The 21,546-nt window shown below is 40.1% G+C and overlaps 1 long non-coding RNA gene across 4 annotated transcripts; it reads right to left on the bottom strand.

Moving 5' to 3' along the window:
- Positions 1–713: 713 nt before the first annotated feature.
- Positions 714–21,220, bottom strand: LOC309348109. 4 transcript variants are annotated; one of them, XR_014159157.1, is made up of 3 exons: positions 20,617–21,220; positions 6,655–7,420; positions 714–3,757 (listed from the first exon to the last, which is right to left on the bottom strand). It is a non-coding gene; the product is annotated as an uncharacterized lncRNA (long non-coding RNA). The 4 variants fall into 4 exon arrangements; XR_014159158.1 differs by having other exon boundaries at positions 714–6,879; positions 7,229–7,420; XR_014159156.1 differs by having other exon boundaries at positions 714–7,420.
- Between the last annotated feature and the right edge of the window lie 326 nt (positions 21,221–21,546).

Below are 21,546 nucleotides of genomic sequence, written 5' to 3'. Positions count from 1 at the left end.
CCAGCCTTCCCATCTTTAAAAACTTCATTTTAAAAATAAATAAATGACCCAGAACTAAGTATGTCTCATCATTCCCAAAGGGACTTGCTGTAGGTGCACTCAGAGCACACGGTGGTAAGAATCCTAATCTTAATCCTAATAATCCTAATTTATTTATATGATGCCCCAGCCATTCTGGGCAGCTCCTAACAAACAAGCAACAACAGTAAAAACACAACACAACATCACACTAAAGACTTCCCTGAATGGAACTGCCTTCAAATGTCTTTTAAAAACCTAACAAACTGTTTATCTAGTTGGCATCTGCTGGGAGGACGTTCCACAGGGTGGGTACAACTACCGAAAAGGCCCTCTGCCTGGTTTCCAGCAACCTCATCTCTCACAATAAGGGAACCACCAGAAAGCCCTCCGAGTTGAATCTCAGTGTCCGGGCTGGATGATGGAGGTGGAGATGCTCCACTCTTGAGAAATGGAGGCAGCACACAACTCTCGGAAGTGAATCCATAATCTGCTTCATGAGTTGCCCAGAACAAATCAGGCAAATAAGCTTTGGAGTCTGATTTTGAGAAACTCTTCCCCCATTCCTGGGCCTGTGGTGATCTGACAGGGTCCCTGGACATTTCACCGTCTATTGATCCCTGTGCCACCACTTGATTTCTCGCTGCCACCACCCAGGCCCTACCTGGTACAATACTGAGTCCAGTCAGGGTTAAATTGGAACATAAACTTCTGTTTATTTATTGCAGTTTAACAAGCGTGTGGTTTCATAAACGGTATCGGTCAATTACAATCATAGGGTGCCTATCCAGATCTATAACTTCCATTACCTGCTCTCCCTCACTAAACCACCTCTCAGATATTTACTTGTCTTCCTAGCTCCTAACTGTTCCTGACTCGGCTTATTTCGCTACACTAACTCAACCTACCCACATACTCTATCTCAATTCACACCCACTCCAACCAACCACCCAACTCCCAACAAACTCCTCAACGAACTCCTCCCTCGGCCCCTCCCAGAGCTGGTTTTAGAGTCCCTCTGACTCCACCCCCCTGGGTCCTGATTGGGTAACCTGTTTAACTATTTCACCTCCAGCACTCTCATATGTTAACGTCCAAGGGGCCCACAAGGTTCCTCACAGTGGTAGATTTAGGGCAGTACAAGCAATCTGTTCGTACCAGATCCAAACTTTGCTCAGCAGTAAGGGCTTCTGTTTTTCTGCCTAATCCTGATAGAGGGAAAACTAGCCTTTAAAACAGTCTTCTATGCTGGGTTGCTCTGACACATGACTGAGCTGAACAGGCTCAGGATTCAGCCTAAGTTCACCTTCTCTGGTCCAGCCATGCATGGTCCTGGAATGCCATTTTTTCATACTTACATTGGCTTTGGCCAGCGGAGCTCCAGTTAAGACAGGATGAGCAAGTTATGCTAGGGCTGCCATTTTCCCAGACATTACTGGGATTTCAAAGGTGAACTTTTTGTAAACAATTGCTATTTGAAATATGGCAACCCTAAGTTATGTCTGTGTATCTTTGGCAAGCTGAGAATCAGCCATCTGAGCTCTAGATCTACTGTATCTTAAGCTCTCATCCTTTCAAATCTTGCCATAGGATTTCCCCATATTGGATTGAATTTTATTAGTAAGCTGTGGAATGTTTATATATTGCACTATGTTTGTATATTTTGTCTGTTTTTATTTATGCTCATGAATAATCGGCTTGAATTTAGAAAAAGGAGCATGCAAAATACATAAATAATAAGCAAGATGCTCCTTCCAGGAGTATTATGGGGTTGCTGTTGTTTTTTTAAAAAAGAAAAATAATGCTATCTTGCACTTAACAGGAAACAATCTGTTCTGATTAAACTTTAAAATGATCACAGAGTACAATATGTCATCAGGCAATTCAAATTGAAGCCATTTTAAAATCACCATGGCAATTAAATTCTTGGAGCCTCCAATGCCACTCTTTTAAGTAGAAGGTCACTCAGAGCTTCCACTGTAAGCCTTGGTTTTTGTGCTTTATTATTCAATTGTTAAAGGTGGGGAGGAGTGTATCTGTGGAACTGACACACTAGGTTACACTCTGAGTCCTTGATTAATCTTTTAATGAGGTATAAAGGAAGACTGCCTGATTCTGATTGCACAAGAAGATATTGTTTGCGGAGTTCATTCACCTCACATTATTACAACTTAAGAGAGACAGGCTTCAAAACGCATAATGGAAGCATTTGCCAATAGTATTTCATAGTAAAAGATAAGTACCTATATCAATAGACCAGTGAGGCTGGACAATTGTTCTCAAAATGACCATAGCAGATTCATGGGGTGTGTAATGAGAGTTGGTAGAAATAAATGGGGAGCACAATAGGAAATAAAACTTGGGGATCAGAATACTTGTGTAGAGGGAGCAGGGAATGCACCCACCTTGGACTGTCTCACTTCCAATAAGATCCTACACTGAGTATGGTGAGATTTACTCCTATTTATTTAGTTCATTCATAATTTGTCATTCTTCAATCATAGAATTCATGGTAGCATACATGTATTTCCCTAGGAGTCTACCATACAGGCAGGGACCAGATGAAGACCTGCTAGCTTCAGCAAGGTTACACCATTGGTGTCTTCAGACCATGCTCTGAGACCAACAGTTTTGTTTAGTATTGTAGCTTAATTATCTACAAATTGGTTCAAAGCTAGCCCCATGATGTTGCAAAGGGCAATACAACTATGACAACTAAAGGCAGTGCCAATTTCTACTGGCAGCCCCCCATGTGCAGGGGGAGGTATAATAACCTCCCTCTGGGCTACAGCAGAGTAGCAGCAGGTAGCAGACTGTTCAGATATGGGGCATTCTGAATTTCTTTATTATTTACAGTGAATTAAAACAACCAAACATGGGTAGTGTGAGCTGAGTGTCTCACACACATCTTCTCTGTCCGAGAGTGGAGACCAAGAGAAGAAAGAACGGAAGTTACAGAAGTTCACTTCCGTTCCCAGACAACAGTACAGAAATGTAAACATGTATATCATGTTGCATCAGCAATGGGAGAATGAAAATACTGACACTTTTATCTTGAGGTTCCAATGACTTTTGAGTCTGCCCTGCGTTGGGGACACTAAGGGCTTAGGTTGCAACCAAGGCCTAACCATGTGTGTAAAACTGTTTCCCCAACATTACAGGAGGGAAGGTCCATAGGAAAGCCATAGTTATGGGACTACCAAACGATCTTGCAGGATTGGGCTACAGCCAAAGCAAATAAATTCTCTATATATTCATAAAAGGCATTTTACTGTCTCCAATGGAGACAAGCAGTCTGCTAAGATACAAAAGGACATTTGCTCTCAAGAAAATCAATAAAGCTTACTTTTTTCAGTTGACATGAACCACACTGAGTGATATTGGAGTTCATTAAAAGACCTGGTCCCCAAGGGACTGTTTCCTCTAATAGACAATCTCATGTTCTTTGTGTTTTTACTTTAAAAGAAAATTCAGCTCCCTGAAGCTTGTTTTATTCCTCGCTGAGGTTTTTTTCTGGCCTAGACACTTTGGAACATGTTTTTCTCCAGCAATCACACATACACCCTCTACCTCCATCCTACCACAGAGATCAAACTCTAACACCAACATGGAGAGGTCATGTCCTTATTTGCAGGGAGTAGCCCACACAGTTAACAGCAGAGCATCTTGAATCAGAGCTGATTTCTTCAAGATGGTCATTGTAATGCAGGGTCATAAGTTCAGGGCTTGGGTGAGGGACCTGAACAGCAAAAGAGCAGGAACAAATAACAACATTAATTAAAGCCAACATATAGGATGTTAGGGAAACGGGGAGTCTTATGCCAAAGACTAACCTCTGAATGTAAGACAGGCACATGAAGCTACCATAAATGAGAAGTGTACTTATAAAGACACATTAGTGCTTTATTTTTAAGAGGGACGCGGGTGGCACTGTGATCTAAACCACTGAGCCTCCTGCGCTTACAGATCAGAAGGTTGGCAGTTCGAATCCACGCAATGGGGTGAGATCCCATTGCTCTGTCACAGCTTCTGCCAACCTAGCAGTTCAAAAGCAGATAAATAGGTACTGCTGCAGGAGGAAGGTAAACGGCGTTTTCATGTGCTCTGGCTTCTGTCATGGTGTTCCAATGCAGTTTAGAAGCAGTTTAGTCATGCTGGCCACATGAACCAGAAAGCTGTCTGTGGACAAATGCCTGCTCCCTTGGCCTGAAAGTGAGATGAGTGCCACAACCCCATAGTTGCCTTTGACTGGGCTTAACCATCCAGGGGTCCTTTATCTTTACCTTCACCTATCTAGTTAAGGAGAGACTCCATTTTATGTGAAGCAATGTGACTCTATTTTGGAATCCACTGTGAACACTGCTAATGTTGAATAGAGTGTTGGAGGGCTTCTTCTCTGCTTGAAAGAAAGAGAGCAAAGCTGCAGGAGAAGGTAAAGGTGGAAATCTCTCATAGGAGCTCCAAGGCATGGCCTGAGATACAGAAGGCTGAAAGTGCTGAGCTCTGGAAAGGGAGGAAAATACATTTGTTTGGAAGAGACTGTAAGTCCATGCTGAGAGAAGCATGGGACTGTAAATATTATGCAAGTAAAGCTTTTGAATGTTAAAGCCGGGGCATTAATTTCCAAAAAAGGGTGTTGGGGGTTTTTATACATGATTTGAGCTTCTTAGTTTTGATTTCCCTACTCTTACTTCAACAGATCAATGGTCTGACAGGGATTGTCCATACTTCTGTTTGTCTCATGCCTAGAAAGCATGGGCCTAAAGGGTTTTCTCCTGCCTCTTTAGCATTAAACTGGAATAAATAGCAAACCTGATTTTCTGAAAGGTCCAGATATTTACAGAAGCAGGCAGGCAGAGAACACTCTTCTGCTTCAGGGCACCAAAACCTGAAGCAGATTTGATGAGGAAAGAATATGCAACACTGTTGCACATTTGTATTGTCATTTCCTAAGCTTTATTTTGCATATTGTCAGCAGTAGAATTAATGTAGACATCTCAAGAATAATCAGAATGCATTGCTTTGGAGCATAAAATCTACAAAATGCAGATCATAAGGACTGAAGCACTCCATAAGACCCAAGTGACAGGGGGAGAAATGTACACCAAGTGTTCTTTGAGTTCTAATTTATCTCCTCAGTTCTAAAAGGAAAGCACTCTATGCACACAACCCATATTCAGCATCCTCTTGAAGCAATTATTGCTAAGATGCTTACCATTTTAACACTCATTTGTAGTAGTGTTTCTAATTATTCTATTTTGCTGGCTTCAGCTCCTTCACAAAATCTGTCCCATCATCCTATTTACTAAATTCTTCATGCCACTAATGATCTTTTTTTCTTAGTCTCTTTACAGTTTGGCTTAATCACACTGGCTTCTCTTGTGCTGTTTTAATGCTTACATTTTACTAATCGGCAAATCTCATTCTTCATGCATCATATCCTTGATAAGTAATTTCTTTTTCTATGGGGATCCTCCATTCATATAATGGACTCAAAATATATAGACATTTGCTAGGCTTAAGATGCAAAGTTCCCCTACACTATGAAAATTTGCTGCAGCAGCAAACAAGAGCTTTATACCTAGCATACCAAGGAATATACAAACTGTGATGTGGCATTGGCACTGCATGTAGCCGTGAAGGTCAGATTGAGGGTGCTCAAAAAGTACTATTCACGTTTAATACATAAATTTGCATCTTTTCTTAAATAGACCAGCCTTCCCTCATCTGGTACCTTCCAAATGCCTTGAACCACAACTCCTACTTTCCCTGACCATTCACCATGATGGCTAGGACTCATAGGAGTTGTAGTCCCAAACATTAGGAGGTCATCCATTTGGAGAAGGCTGGCTTAAACCATCCAATATATGTTTTGCATGGAAGGCAGAGGAGAGCACATGCAGAGCATAAAGAAGATTCCAGGTTCGACTTCCGGCGCAGCCGCCATGGCGAACTGCCAATCCCATGGTAGCAGATGCCAGCCGTGCAGTCAATTGAGGATAATTTGGGAGTAAATTTAAAAATAAAAATAAAAAAAATGTCCAGTAGCACCTTAGAGATCAACTAAGTTTGTTCTTGGTATAAACTTTCTTGTGCATGCACACTTCTTCAAATACACTGATACAGACCCTTGTATATAGTGGGAGGGTGGGGTGGGGTTTTTCTCAGAAGGGTAGTAGGAGATGGGTGATTGACTCAGTGGGTATGGGAAACCTGTTGATGACTGTAAACGACCGCAATTAGTCCTACAGGAAAAAGCAAGGGATAGTATGCATATAAGGTAGCTTCCTATGTACTGTCAATGGAGAAAAAACTTCAACGTTCTGTTATGTTATGCCCATGCCCAAATGGCAACATTCTGATGGGCTGTTTCAATGTGGCAGTTTTCAGCTTGGGGAAAAGGAAGTACTTCCACCCACAGTTCATAAAGATTGCCCTACTAGTCAAAGTAGGAGTCCCAGGCCATTCCACGAGAAACTATTTACATTGCTACATGCCACCTCAATCTCCATGTGGCATGAGATTCCAGGGGTACAAGACATGTTTACCAAGGACTGTATTCCCTTTTGGACAATGAGGTACAGCAGAGTCTGTGGTGTCTTTATGATATGTGGCTTATTTACAGATATGTACAACCTGAATCCAATGGAGGGAACTCCAGCATTAAATTCCAAGAGGTTCTGGCTTCTCCCATAGGCACAGCTTTGCCTTCAAAACAGAGAGCAGCATTTTCTGATCCTGCTTCTTCCTTAGTTTACATGTTGTTGTCCTCTCTTCAGCTCACTGCTTAGTAACTCTGTTGCTTAACTCCTAGTTGGCATTCTAAACTTCCCCTAAAATATTGCCATTTATTGTTGTTTTCTTGAAAAAAAATATTAACGATTTTCTTGTGTTAGAAAAGTTAATGCATTGTCTCTTCTTTCAGCTCATACTTTTCTACAGATCAGTTACATTCTATGTAAAACAACACTGTTGTATACAGTGTTACCCTCGTTCTTGTTTAAATCCCATAAAACTATTAAACAAAGGGCCTAAAATTACTTTGCCAAATCACAGGGGTTTTTAGTTGAATTTAGAATTATATGGTCAAAAGCCTGCCCTCTTCTCCACTGCAGTTCTGGTAATGAAAGTGTATTTTATTTTTTAAAAGATTGCTTGTACATAATACTGCTGCAGTAACATTTCTATAACTCCCCAGGAATATCCCTACCTTACAGATCAATGAGATAGTGTGGGAAACTGTCCAAAATTTGTTTTCAGCATAGGAAAGAAAAAAACAACAGCACATGGGAAAGCCTTGATTCTAAAACAGTTAAATTGGTTTCTGTGTTTTAGAGTCCTGCAACATTTAGCACTCCATTATCTTAGCTCCTGTATATATGAATACTTATCGGACCTTCTTCTATGATCAAATACAAGTTCAAGAGCCCAGTGATGCCAGTTCAGGAGCAAAAAAAAAAAAAAAAAGTAGAAAAAGAATTAATGAAGTAAATCTTACATTTCTTTCTTTTTTAATGTTACCCCATAGTCACCCCTAAAGACTTCCTGTACTTTCTTTTCTGGGAATGGGGTGAAGAGTGTTTTTGAATGACATTGGAACTTCCATTAATTCATGTTAATGGCTTTCTGCAGCAAATGTTAAAAGCAAGGTCACTGATACAATAGCTTAAGTTGAAGGACACCATTCACATAATTCTCTTTTAAAAATACTCTTCACCAAACACATCCTGCATTAATTATGCTACAGGATACTTTAAGTCGAACTTTCTAATGTGCATTTGTCATCCCTGTTGTATATGATGGCTGATCTGCCACTTTGCTAATTTTGAAAATTATCTATTCCACAGTGGCCAGATATAGTTCAGCTAAAGCATTGTGTTCATTTATTTTTCAATACGTTTTTCTAAACAATGGGTTTAAGCAAGGCAGGTTCAGCTGCTAGATCAAACCCAGTTCCTAGCAGAAATCATCTTATCATTTGATCTTTAAACACAGGACGATTCACAGCTGAATAGGAATAATTGTAATAATCAACTCTGTTGAAAAGCATTGTGTTTTGAGTGGATACAAAAGACAATGGATGGTGATGATTGCTTTGTAATAACGTATTCACACACGCTAACCATCATGGGATGAAAGTTTGTTTGGTTTGGATTTTAATGCGAACCTACCCAATTCACCTCCTGGCAAATAGAAGGGGAAGAAATGGAGGCAGTGAGAGATTTTACTTTCTTGGGCTCCATCATCACTGCAGATGGTGACAGCAGTCGCAAAATTAAAAGACACCTGCTTCTTGGGAGAAAAGTGATGACAAACTTAGACAGCATCTTAGAAAGCAGAGACATCACCTTACTGACAAAGGTCCATATAGTTAAAGCTATGGTTTTCCCAGTAGTGATGTATAGAAGTAAGAGCTGGACCACAAAGAAGGCTGATCGACAAAGAATTGGTGCTTTTGAATTATGGTGCTGGAGGAGACTCTTGAGAGTCCCATGGACTGCAAGAAAATCAAATTTATCCATTCTAAAAGAAATCAGCCCTGAGTGCTCACTGGAAGGATAGATCCTGAAGCTGAGGCTCCAATACTTTGGCCACCTCATGAGAAGAGAAGTCTCCCTGGAAAAGACCCTGATGTTGGGAAAGATGGAGGGCACAAGGAGAAGGGGACAACAGAGGATGAGATTGTTGGATAGTGTTCTCGAAGCTACCAGCATGAGTTTGACCAAACTGTGGGAGGCAGTGGAAGACAGAAGTGCCTGGCGTGCTCTGGTCCATGAGGTCACGAAAAGTCAGACACGACTAAACGACTAAATAACAAACAACAACAACCCAATTCACACTTCCCAAAACAATATGCAAACTGAAACACACACAATTTCGGCTGCAGATTTTTGCAATGTGTACAAAAATGCATATATTAGGGGGAATAACATAAAATCCATTTTATTAGGGAAATGGCTTTCAAAAAAGCATACATGAGGCAAAATTGCATACAAAATACGTACATCGGGAGAAATTTTCACTAAAATGCTGGTGACACTTTTTATTTAAAAACAAATAAAACAAACTGGTGCAGAGATGTGGAGACTTGAGCTGAACATTGGGGGGGGGGGAGAGAGAAATTGAATATGACAGAAGTGTCCAGCCCTATCATGAACTGACCACTGTTTCCAACATTTAGTTGTCATTTAGCTATCCCAGGGCTTGTGGCCCACAAAGTCCAAATAATCCCACAGAGAGCCAGATTTCCCTGAGTAGCGGGGACTGGCTATTAAACAACTTTTGATCTACAGTGTTGCAATGTCCTTAGATCAGAAGGTAGCCAATGTGGTGCCTTGTAGATGTTGTGGACTTCAACTCCCATCAGCTCCAACCAGCATTGGAATGGGTTGCAGCAGCTGTCATTCACAACTTCTTGAGGGCACCTATTGACTAACCCTACCTTAGACTATGCATGGGCTCAAATTACGAGATGCTAGATGCTGAAGAGGACAGGGATGACACACCTTTGTAAAGAAGAAGGAATTTAAGCAGATACGATTTGCCATGAAAGAAGCAGCTTCTGAAGTTTCCTGATGTAAACAAATATCAAAGGCACCAGAGCCTTTGTTTTTGACTCTAGGCACTCTGCCATGGTCAATTTTTCAACAATGCCCATTTTTGCTTTCTTATTTGAGCAGCAAAACCAGGAAATCTACATAGCCACTGATGGATCACTATACGTGAGTAATGAGCTGCATAATTTTGTAGTCCGATTTCAGGGTGTGTTTTCCCTATGAAAGTTGAAGCTGATTATAAACCAATATTAATCTGTAAGCCTATACATCCTTACCTGCGAATAACTCCCACAAAGGCAGGTGGCTTATTTCTGAGTAGGATCATGCAGTTAGTATCTTCCAATCCAATACTATTCATATTTACTCAGAAATAAGTCCCATTAGGTTCAACAGAGCATGTTCTCAAGCATGTGTGCATCATACTACAATCTTAAAGCAATTGTGGCTATTTGGAAGCTAAAAGGTCCATGTTGCTTTATTTTTTTTTTTTTAAATATTTTTATTAATTTTACAGAATAGAAAAAAAAAACAAAAAAAATAAAATACAAAAGTTTCATAAATCATATTTCTTTTACAGAATCTTTTGGACTTCCCCACATCTTCCCGAATCTGCATTATTTATAATACCAATTTCAGCATTTTGTTATCTTATTTCATCACTTATTGTATCTTTCATTTTGTCATATTACCCTTTTCAATATATTTATAACCCAATGTTCATAATACAAAATCTTCAATTATTTATTATCTTATTTCATTACTTATTGTATCTTTCAATTCATTATTGTATCTTTCAATTTCATGTTACCAAAATCAAAGTTATTGTAACCATAATCTTATATATTGTGATTAAAACGTAATGCAATAAAGATTTTTCTTAATTTCACCTCTCTTTTCTTGTACCTTAATTTTAATTTCACCTAATTACCATTGCTGGGGCTAATATTTCCTAAAAAGTGCATTTTCTTAACATTCATACAGCTTATAATATTTTTGTAAATAGTCCTTAAATTTTTTCCAGTCCTCTTCCATTTTTTCTTCTCCCAAGTCTCGGATTCTGCCAGTCATTTCCGCCAGTTCCATATAGTCCATCAACTGCGTCTGCCATTCCTCCAGTGTGGGTAAATCTTGTGTCTTCCAACACTTTGCGATGAGAATTCTTGCTGCTGTTGTAGCATACATAAAAAAAGTTCTATCCTTCTTTAACACATTCTGGTCTACAATGCCCAGAAGGAAGGCCTCCGGTTTCTTAGGCAAGGTATATCTAAATACCTTTTTTAACTCATTATAGATCATTTCCCAAAAGGCCTTCACTTTCGGACATGTCCACCAGAGATGAAAGAACGTCCCTTCCGCCTCTTTACACTTCCAGCATTTATTATCAGACAGGTGATATATCTTAGCAAGCTTGACTGGGGTCATGTACCACCGGTATATCATTTTCATAATATTTTCTTTCAGGGCACTACATGCCGTGAATTTCAATCCGGTGGTCCATAACCTTTCCCAGTCCTCAAACATAATGTTATGTCCAATATCCTGTGCCCACTTTATCATGGCGGATTTGACTGTCTCATCCTGTGTATTCCATTTAAGCAGCAAGTTATACATTCTTGAAAGTAATTTGTCTTTAGGTTCTAACAATTCTGTCTCTAATTTCGATTTTTCCACCTGGAACCCAACCTTTTTGTCTGTTTTGAAAATTTCCCGAATTTGGGCATAATGCAACCAGTCTCGCACCTTACTTTTTACATTTTCAAAACTCTGCAGCTTCCAATTGTCACCATCTTTTTCTATTAATTCCCAATATTTTGGCCAGTAGGCCTCCATGTTAAGTCTCTTGCGTGCCTTGGCCTCTGCCGGTGAAAGCCACCTTGGTGTTTTACTCTCCAATAAGTCTTTATATTTTGTCCAGACCATAAAGATTGCTCTTCTAACAATATGGTTTTTGAACATTTTATGAACTTTAACCTTGTCATACCACAAATACGCATGCCACCCAAAAGCGTTATCAAACCCTTCCAGATCTAGGACATCAGTGTTCTCTAACAAAAACCAATCTTTCAACCAGCAGAAGGCTGCAGATTCATAATATAACCTCAAGTCTGGCAGGGCAAATCCCCCCCTTTCTTTCGCATCTGTTAGTATTTTAAACTTAATTCGGGGCTTTTTGCCCTGCCAAACAAACTTAGAAATATCCCTCTGCCACTTTTCGAAGCATACCACTTTGTCCACAATCTGCAGGGTCTGAAACAAAAATAACATTTTCGGCAGAACATTCATCTTTATAGCTGCTATTCGGCCTAACAAGGAAAGTTTTAGTCTTGTCCAAGTTTCCAAATCCCTTTTGATTTCTGACCAACATTTCTCATAGTTGTCCTTAAACAAGTTCAAGTTTTTAGAAGTCAAGAACACCCCTAAATATTTTACCTTTTTAACCACGTTTAATCCTGTCTCTTTCAAAAACTCATCTGTTTCTGTAGACGTTAGGTTCTTAGCTAAAACCTTAGTCTTTTGCTTGTTCAACTTAAATCCCGCCACCCGACCATAATCAGATATTAAATCCAAAACTCTTTTTGTGCTAGAAACTGGCTCCTGTAATGTTAGTACCAAGTCATCTGCAAATGCTTTCAGTTTATATTGTTTCACTCCGACCTCAATGCCCCGAACTAACCGGTCCCTTCTAATCATATTCAAAAGCACCTCCAGGACCGAGATAAACAGTAATGGGGATAGAGGGCACCCTTGCCGTGTCCCTTTTTCAATATTGAATTCCTCCGTCACCACATTGTTTACTATCAATTTAGCTTTTTGGTCTGAATATATTGCTTCTATACCATTTTCAAACCCCCGTCCCACTCCCATCCCTTCCAAATTTTTCTTCATGAACATCCAAGAAATGTTGTCAAAGGCTTTCTCCGCATCAATAAAAATTAACACCGCTCTAGTGTTAATATTTGTTTGTAAGAGTTCCAAGATGTCAATAATGTTTCTCGTGTTGTCAAACAAATGCCTACCCGGGAGAAAGCCTGCTTGGTCCTTGTGAATCACTTCATTCAATACCTTTTTAAATCTATTTGCCAAAATGTCTGCAAAAATTTTGTAATCCACGTTTAGAAGTGAGATGGGACGGTAGTTCTTAAGTTGAGTCTTTTCAGTTTCTGTTTTAGGAATCAATGTGATGAAAGCTTCTTTCCACGTTTCTGGTGCCTTCTTACCCTCCATAATCTGGTTACATACCTCCATCAAGGGTTGTATCAAATAGTCCTTCAAAACCTTATAATATTTGGAGGTAAGTCCATCAGGGCCTGGAGATTTGCCTAATTGGAGGTTCTGTATGGCACTCTCGATTTCCTGCTGTGTAACTTTAACATTCAGGGTTGTTCTCATTTCCTGAGGAATTTTTTGTAATCCGTTAGTTTTAATAAATTGATCTATCTCAGATTCTTTCTGCGGCCCTTGTGCATAGAGATCTTTGAAATATCTCTGGAAACATTTCCTAATTTCTTCAGGCTTCTGAACCATTCTTCCTTCAATCTCTAGATTTGTAACTGTATTTAATTTTTGTCTTTTTTTCAACTGCCATGCTAGCAGTTTCCCACATTTATTTGCTGAATCGAAAGATCTTTGTCTCATTTGTTTAATTTTCCACTCCACTTCTTGGTTTATCAGTTTCATATATTGGGCCTGGAAAAATTTCACTTCTCTCAACACTTCCTTAGACTTGGGCCTAGATCTTAATTTCCTTTCACCCTCACTTATTCTCTCCATTATCTTCTGCTTCTTTTCATTCCAGAGTCTTTTCTTTACAGTGTTTTGTTGTATTAGAAACCCTCTCATCACCGCTTTACTTGCGTCCCAGATTGTTCTTTTTCCCACCGTAGTGTTCAGATTTATCTCAAAGTAATCTTTCAAAGTTTTTTGGGCCTTCTTCACAATCTCCTGATCTCTGAATAAAGTGTCATTCATTTTCCATCTGAAGGATCCGGTTATATTTAGTCTCAATTCCATTTTCAAAGCATTATGGTCGGAGCAAGTTTTTGGGCAGATTTCCACTTTTCTAGTTTTAGGTGCCAGTCCTTTAGTTATCCATATTTGGTCGATTCGTGTCCATGACAAATGAGCTTCAGAAAAGAAAGTTCCTTCTTTTCCTAGGGGGTTCTTGACTCTCCATATATCAATCAAATCCATATTGTCTGTCATTTCAAAAAAAGTTTTAGGTAGTCTGCCTTCTTTTGTTATATTTACACTCTGCGACTTATCCATATTTACAGAGACAACCCCATTCATATCTCCCAACATAATAATGTTGTTATAATCCAGATAGTCCAATAAAGTCTCATGCAGCTTCTTAAAAAATTCCGATTTTCCATCATTTGGCGCATAAATTCCTAAAATCAAAAATTTTTCACCATGTGTGTAAATTTCAATAGCCAAAATTCTGCCTTGTTCATCTTTAAATAGAAATTTCGGTGACAGGCTCTCCTTTGCGTAGATCACTACTCCTCTTTTCTTAACTCTGTCCGAAGAAATAAATTCTTGGCCTAGCCTTTTATTGATTAGCACTTTCCGATGAAGCCTTGTCACATGTGTTTCTTGCAGGCAAATAATGTCCAATTGCTCTTTCTTCAATATATGAAATACTTTCCTTCTTTTTTCTGGGGAATTTCCGCCATTTATATTCCAACTAAGAAGTTGCAGAGACATCCTGAGTCAATTTATAGGCCTTACAATGGGGTGTCTAGATCTCCCGTTCCCGGCGGTGGCAGTGATGGTCCAGCTCCAGGCTGTTTAGTTCCTGGTGGTAGAGGTGGCCAAGACGCAACTGCTCCTTTCTGGAGGTCTTCCCCGTTGTCGTGAAGAAACTTCTGCTGGTCCTCTGGTGTTCTGATTCTAGTTTTCCTTCCTTTATAGCTAAATGATAGTCCTTGCGGGAACTCCCACCTATAAGGGATTGTGTTGTTTCTCAACAACTTTGCCAGTTCTAAGTATGAGGCTCTAAGATCCAATAACAATTTAGGTATATCTCTGTAAATTTCAGCCTTTTTACCTTCTATCTCTAGAGATTTTTTGAAATGTAGGCCTAGTATCTTGTCTCTTTCCTCTCTTGATTTCAGAATAACCAAACAATCTCTGGACTTGTCTTTCTTCACCGATCTGCCCAGTCTAAATGCAGTCACAATTTTAAAGTCTTTATCCTCTTCTATTCCCCAAAATTTGGAGAATAAAAGTGTCAAAAATCCCTCCAAGTTACCTTCCTCCAATTCTGGGACAGCTCTCAACCTGAGGTTATTCTCCTTGTTTCTCAATTCCACCATCGACAGGTAGGCCTGTTGTTCCCCTACCTGTCTTTGCAGAGGCTTGATTTCGCCTTTAATCTCATCAACTTTTTTACTTGCTTGCTCCGCTTTTTGATAGGCTTCCACAGCTAATTTATGATTTTCAGCTGTAGCTCCTTGTAAATTCTCAATTGCCTGTGTGTTCTGAGAGACCTTTTCAGAAAGTACACCAATAGTAGTTGTTGCTTGGTCTATTTTTAGTGATTGACTGTCCACTTTTTGATTTAAAATTGCTAGTTGTTCTAGAATTTGTTTCAAAACTGTGTCAGATCCTCCTGTTGCCATATCCTCTTCAGCAGGCTGTTCGGCCTCCACCTCCTGTGCTATCAGGACGGTTGGAACAGATGATCTGCGATGATGAGCTAAAGTTGTTTGGACAAGTTGCACAGGCTTCCTTTCTTTTTCTTTTTCTTTTTCTCTTTCTTTAGCTTTGGCTGCTCTTGTTTTCCCTGTGCCACTCATTCCACACCTGCCTCTTGTTCAAGGTCAAGTTATCCTTTATTCCATGAGAAAGCAAGTCCAGAGTACACACAATTAAACCACAGAAATTCCAAACAAAAAATGTTTCCCAGGCCTCTATAGCTCCACAGTCCTCTAGGGGGAGTATCTTAAAATTTCAGGGAAGGAAAAGGTTTTTCCGCCATTTAAAGTTTCTGTAATCTCTTTTTTAGTTTGTAATTCCAAGACAAAAAGGAAGATTCGCAGAGTCCTTTACTTTTTAAGCTAAAGCCACTAGGAGCCAGACTGGTAATTGCAACAGTATTTCAAACGTTTAAAGTTTCAATATATGTAGCAGCTTAAAATCTTGTTACTATAGTCCGCAGTTTGACAGCTCAGTTACATACTGACAGCCCGACGACTTGCGTTCTTAAAACAAAATCCCAAATATAAATCCCATAGGCAAAAATAAAGTCTCTCTTGGTCTTTTAAATAAGAAGACTGCAAATTCTGTAAATGCACGATAGTTCCACTTTACAAAGTTCCTACTAAGCGCCTCAGCGCTCCTCTGTACTTTTGCTTTTGATCTTGTAAGCAGTATCGGGAGACGGACTTCCTTTTACTCGTCACCCGTTTTCAAACCCGGAGAAAGAATATTTAGAGTCCAAATTGTAGTTCACTTTACTCACGGGTATGTTGCTTGCCGAATTGATGTTCACAGGAAGAAAGGTCGACGCTCATCAGCAGCAGCTGCGCGGCTTCGCCTCCCGCAGAAAGAGCGATGAACTCACAGCGCCGCTCCCCCTTTCGCGCTCCGGAGCCCCTTACGGGGTCCCTTCCGCACTTCTGGGGAAGTTCCTGGCGCCCGCCGAGTCCCACGGCCACGGGCTCCCTCTGCCCGTGGTTTTTTCAAACGGGTCGTCGCTATGCCGCAGCGAACGACCCTTTTCTGCGGAGCCCCTCTTCAGACGACGAAGAGGACCGCCATCGCTGTTTCGCGCCGCCTCCGGAAGTCCATGTTGCTTTAGAGGACATTAACTGATTCCTACTGATGCAGAAAATGCATTTAGCTATAACTCACATATTATTTAGTGTCTATAGGCAACAAGCCAAGCTTCACCATAAAGTAATTGTTTGTCAGTTGTATGAAAAAGAGGATAAAGTCTTATAGAAGCTGTGCAGAAGATCAAGTCAGCTATGTTTCTCAGTGGTGTAACTTCTTGTGATAAATGTTTGTTATGGGATGCAATAGAGAAAGTAACTCATGAGTACTTCACAGTTGCAGACAATTGTTTTCTCTAATCTTGCAGAAGCAGATTTAGGGGAGCGCCACAACTATGATGTAGAATGGAAGATGAGAGGCAGGGTTGCCAAATTTTGGCATTGCACAGGATCCCGCTGAAATTTCAGGTCTGCCGCTGAATCCTGTCTTCGTAGAAAGCACTTTTGCAAGCTACCAAATATGGAATTGGTTCCTATTTAGCATCTTTTAACACTATTTTAATTATGAAACTCTATAAGCCATTCAGTAGATGCTCTAACAGCTGTGAAATATGATCTTATGTTCATGGAATCTCATTTTGCAAAGCTTCCAGACTGTACACAGCTGATCATTTTTAAGCCACTATGCTTGAGCTATCAAGGTTATGTTACTGTGCAATTTATTTAGCGTTGTTAAAGAATGCATGTGGCCATTCATTAGGCAATTCATCAAGCATCTGCTGTTGCAGGGGAAATGAGACATGCTTTATAAATGTCAGTGCTTTGAGCAACATTTCTAAATGGAAATAGATGGTGGAAAATGATGGCTTTTAGTTTTGGGGAAGTAAATCGGATTCTGTATCCACCCAATCCTGAGAAATAGAAATGACCACTGTGTATTTTTCTGTTTGTTTATGCCATTCCCCCCCCCCCAGTTGCCTCATGTAAAGAGCTCATAGGCAACATACAGTATGGTATAAAACATTAATTTATATGAATGCAGGTTTTATCAGCTGACAGTGTAAGGGTAGGAAACGCCAGCTTAACCAGACTGATACTGAACATATCTAGGTAGTTAATTGGAGTTACAGGATCACCAATCTGTTTTAAGTGGTTTTGTGTATGCATAGAAAAATAAAAGGTCTTTACAGGCATTAGTTATGTACAGTGAATATTTGTGAATTAGAATGAGCCAAAATGCCTCAGAAAATGATTTTCTGACTTTAAAAAAACAAACAAAACCTATTTCACCAAGCTCCTCCTGAATTGTTGGAGAATTTCCAAGAATTGAAAAGAATATTCAGTGATATGCCTTCTCCGTTTTACCACCTATTTGTTTTCAGGCACAACTGTTCACTGTATATTTTTCAAGATAGATTTCTTTTTGTTGAAGGAAGCTCCTTCCACTCGCCATCCTTTAGTCTATTGCTTCCCTTATCCAAAAACACAAACTAACAATAGAGTTCCATTCATCATCAAGTGAATTAAAAAAATTCAGAGGAGAATTTTGAAGATGTACTGTAGAGGCATTTCACCTTCTCCACCAAAGAAGCACAACCCATGACTTCCTTCCTTGGGACGGAAACATCAGTACAACTGAAGTTCACCATTTTATTTGTGTGTTGGGTGTGTGTGAACTTCAACAATTGGTGGGAACTCAAAAACTAAATTCTTAGAAAGTGTATCAGAAAATTCTTTTCTGAAAGTTTCTGCTGAGTGGGATAGCTTCATCCCTGTCCTTTAAAAAATATATGAATTGCCCCATGAATTATTCTTTCTTTATTTCATGTCAACAATTGTTCTGTTTTCCCATCCTTCTTTTAAGTCTGCCTATGTTATGCAATTCCACCCCTTTTTAAAAGTCTTCTGATCCTTTGACCTTCTCTAATCCAGCATCTCATCCCACTCCTTCATTTTCTTTCTAAAGTTCTTGGCCAGATTCTTTTCAACCAATATTTTATACTTTCTTCTCTCTGTTATCTTATTGGTCTTTTCTGATTTGGTTCTCACACTTCTTTTTCTGAAGTGTTCTTGGGTCTTTGATGCTCCTCCTTTCTTTTCATGATTCCCTTGCTTTTTCAGGTACTGTTCTGCCATGGTTTCAATCATATCTCTCCTTTAAGAAATCTTTCTGTAGATCCCTTTCTTCATCTTTGTCCTTTGTACAGGAGTTCCTCAGTGATCAGTATTAAAACATCTTACATTTGGTCCCACAATAAGTGCATTTGATCTTCACCCCACTGCTGAGCCAATGAAGTACTATTCTACTGATGTTTCCCTCTCATAACTTGCCCAAATACCTGCTGATTTCTCTAAACTCATTGGACGAATGCCCTTTTTATTTTTTTTCAGACTTAATACTGCTAGCTTTGAGTCTTTCCTACTGCTTTTCATTCCTTTTGCAAAATCACTTTCTCTTGTTCTCGACAATGTGACTGCTTTCTGTTCTCCAAGCAATAAATCTTGGAATTCTTTTTGATTTTTCTCTTTCATTTTCTCCCTATAGCCTGGCTCTTGCCAATTCTTCTCATTTTCAGTCAACATACCCAAAGTCTGCTTTTTCCTTTCTATGGTCAGTATCAATTCTTTAGTTCCTTCTCCTATTATTTTCTGCACTGATTATTCTAAGATTATTTTTGTTGGTTTTCCAGTTTCTACTTTTTCTCTCTTTACCCCGTTCCAAATTATCTTGCTGGTTTGGCACCTTTTGCTGATCATATGAGGAATTCTAACACATCTTGTATCAACCTGAAACTTTATGCCCTTAATTGCAAGTGCCCCCATTGTCTTATTCTTTCATATCTATCTTCTCCTCCTCTGTATGTTCCTTGTTGCATCTTTTAATCTACAGGCACCAGTCTTCTTGTTCAGCCTAAATTGCCCTCTGAATTGCACATCTGCATACTTTTTGCTGATCAGCCCCCTATCATAGAAATGCTTTGGAATGTGACATTCAACTCTCTTGTGTTTTCACATTTCAGTGCTTTCTTAAAACATCTTTATTCCCCCCCCCCGCTTTATTTTTTCCTCCTACGCTTTAATTTCTTTTGCTTTCATCTGGTCAGACCTCACCTGGAGTACTGTGTCCAGTTCTGGGCACCACAGTACAAGAAGGACACTGACAAACTGGAACGTGTCCAGAGGAGGGCAACCAAAATGGTCAAAGGCGTGGAAACGATGCCTTATGAGGAACGGCTAAGGGAGCTGGGCATGTTTAGCCTGGAGAAGAGGAGGTTAAGGGGTGATACGATAGCCATGTTCAAATATATAAAAGGATGTCACATAGAGGAGGGAGAAAGGTTGTTTTCTGCTGCTCCAGAGAAGCGGACACAGAGCAATGGATCCAAACTACAAGAAAGAAGATTCTACCTAAACATTAGGAAGAACTTCCTGACAGTAAGAGCTGTTTGACAGTGGAATTTGCTGCCAAGGAGTGTGGTGGAGTCTCCTTCTTTGGAGGTCTTTAAGCAGAGGCTTGACAACCATATGCCAGGAGTGCTCTGATGGTGTTTCCTGCTTGGCAGGGGGTTGGACTCGATGGCCCTTGTGGTCTCTTCCAACTCTATGATTCTATGATTCTATGACTAAAAGACTAAACAACAAAGTATCCATTTAATCTCCCATTGATGGTAGACTCTGCCTTCTATGGACAGCTGAGCTGGACTGCCAAGACACAAGCCTTAGTTTTCCACTGGAGTGGACTTTCCTATCCTCCTCACATTCTAGAATCTGGAGAATTCAAGAAACTGATGCCCGGTATGGGAGGGGGAGTGAAAGAATGCTGAGAGCTGACAGTTATAGGAGGAGGATGGCAGTTAACTAAACTTCCCTAAATTGCACCCAAGAGGAAACATAAAGACTTGCCTTATTTAAACATGGAAACTTTAAACCCTCCTACATGTGTCAAATGGTGTCAGAGTAACAGGCTGGGCATTTCCTTTGAATGCTTCTTAAATCCTTCATCTGACTGAAATAAGGAAGGAAGTTTTCCTTTGCCGTCATTAACAAGTAAATCACCCTTCCCTGCTGCAGTTTCAGCAATCAATTCACACATGTTCGGGTTTAACAGCATCCCAGTTCTTCAAATGCCAAAATATCCAACTTCTTCCCTTGATTCAGTACTGTTCTTTCTGCCTCTATCATTAAAGGTAAAGGTAAAAGCACCCCTGACAATTAAGTCCAGTCGCGAATAAGTTCCATCATTCCTTGCTCACTTATTAATCCCTCATCCCCAGCAGCTTTGTACAATCAATTCTCCCTTCCTCCCCTAACAAGTCTCCTACCTTTCCCATCATCTCTTAGCCAGTTTAGCTTCCTCAGTCATCAACTTGTTTAAATGTACTTGGTGCCCTGCCGAACCAAGGCCCTTATATCTTCTTCCTCTTACTTGAGTGTGACCAGGGTCTCCTTCCATTTCTGAAGGACAAAGAGAACCCAGCAATACATCTCTTATGTCCAGCCTCAAGCTCCTGCTAACTCCATCTGAGCCTGGAGGTCTGTGGAGCATACTTTATACATTTCTGTCCCTATAGAAACCAGAACCTAAACACTATGACATAGGAAGCAGGATCTTCTTGTTCATTGCTAAGGAAACCTGCCTCCTATGTCACAATGTTTGGGTTCTAGCTTAGTGCAGTGCACTGCTTAGTAGTTTTGTTGCTAGGGGCAGTTGTCAAGACAACAAAAGGGTCTTGCCTATGGAGACAGAACAAAACAAAACAAGTATAGCAAGTGGGTTCCATGATCACTGCAGATGGTAACAGCAGTCACGAAATTAAAAGACGCCTGCTTCTTGGGAGAAAAGCAATGACAAACCTAGACAGCATCTTAAAAAGCAGAGACATCACCTTGCCGCCAAAGGTCCGTATAGTTAAAGCTATGGTTTTCCCAGTAGTGATGTATGGAAGTGAAAGCTGAACCATAAAGAAGGCTGATAGCCAAAGAATTGATGCTTTTGAATTATGGCACTGGAGAAGACTCTTGAGAGTCCAATGGACTGCAAGAAGATCAAACCTATCCATTCTGAAGGAAATCAGCCCTGAGTGCTCACTGGAAGGACAGATCATGAAACTGAGGCTCCAATACTTGGGCCACCTCATGAGAAGAGAAGACTCCCTGGAAAAGACCCTGATGTTGGGAAAGATGGGGGGCACAAGAAGAAGGGGACGACAGAGGACGAGATGGTTGGACAGTGTTCTCAAAGCTACTAACAT

Source organism: Podarcis erhardii, assembly GCF_964252035.2.
Source record: "Podarcis erhardii genome assembly, chromosome: 8".
Lineage (NCBI taxonomy): Eukaryota > Metazoa > Chordata > Lepidosauria > Squamata > Lacertidae > Podarcis > Podarcis erhardii.
This window is presented reverse-complemented; position numbering and strand designations above follow the sequence as displayed.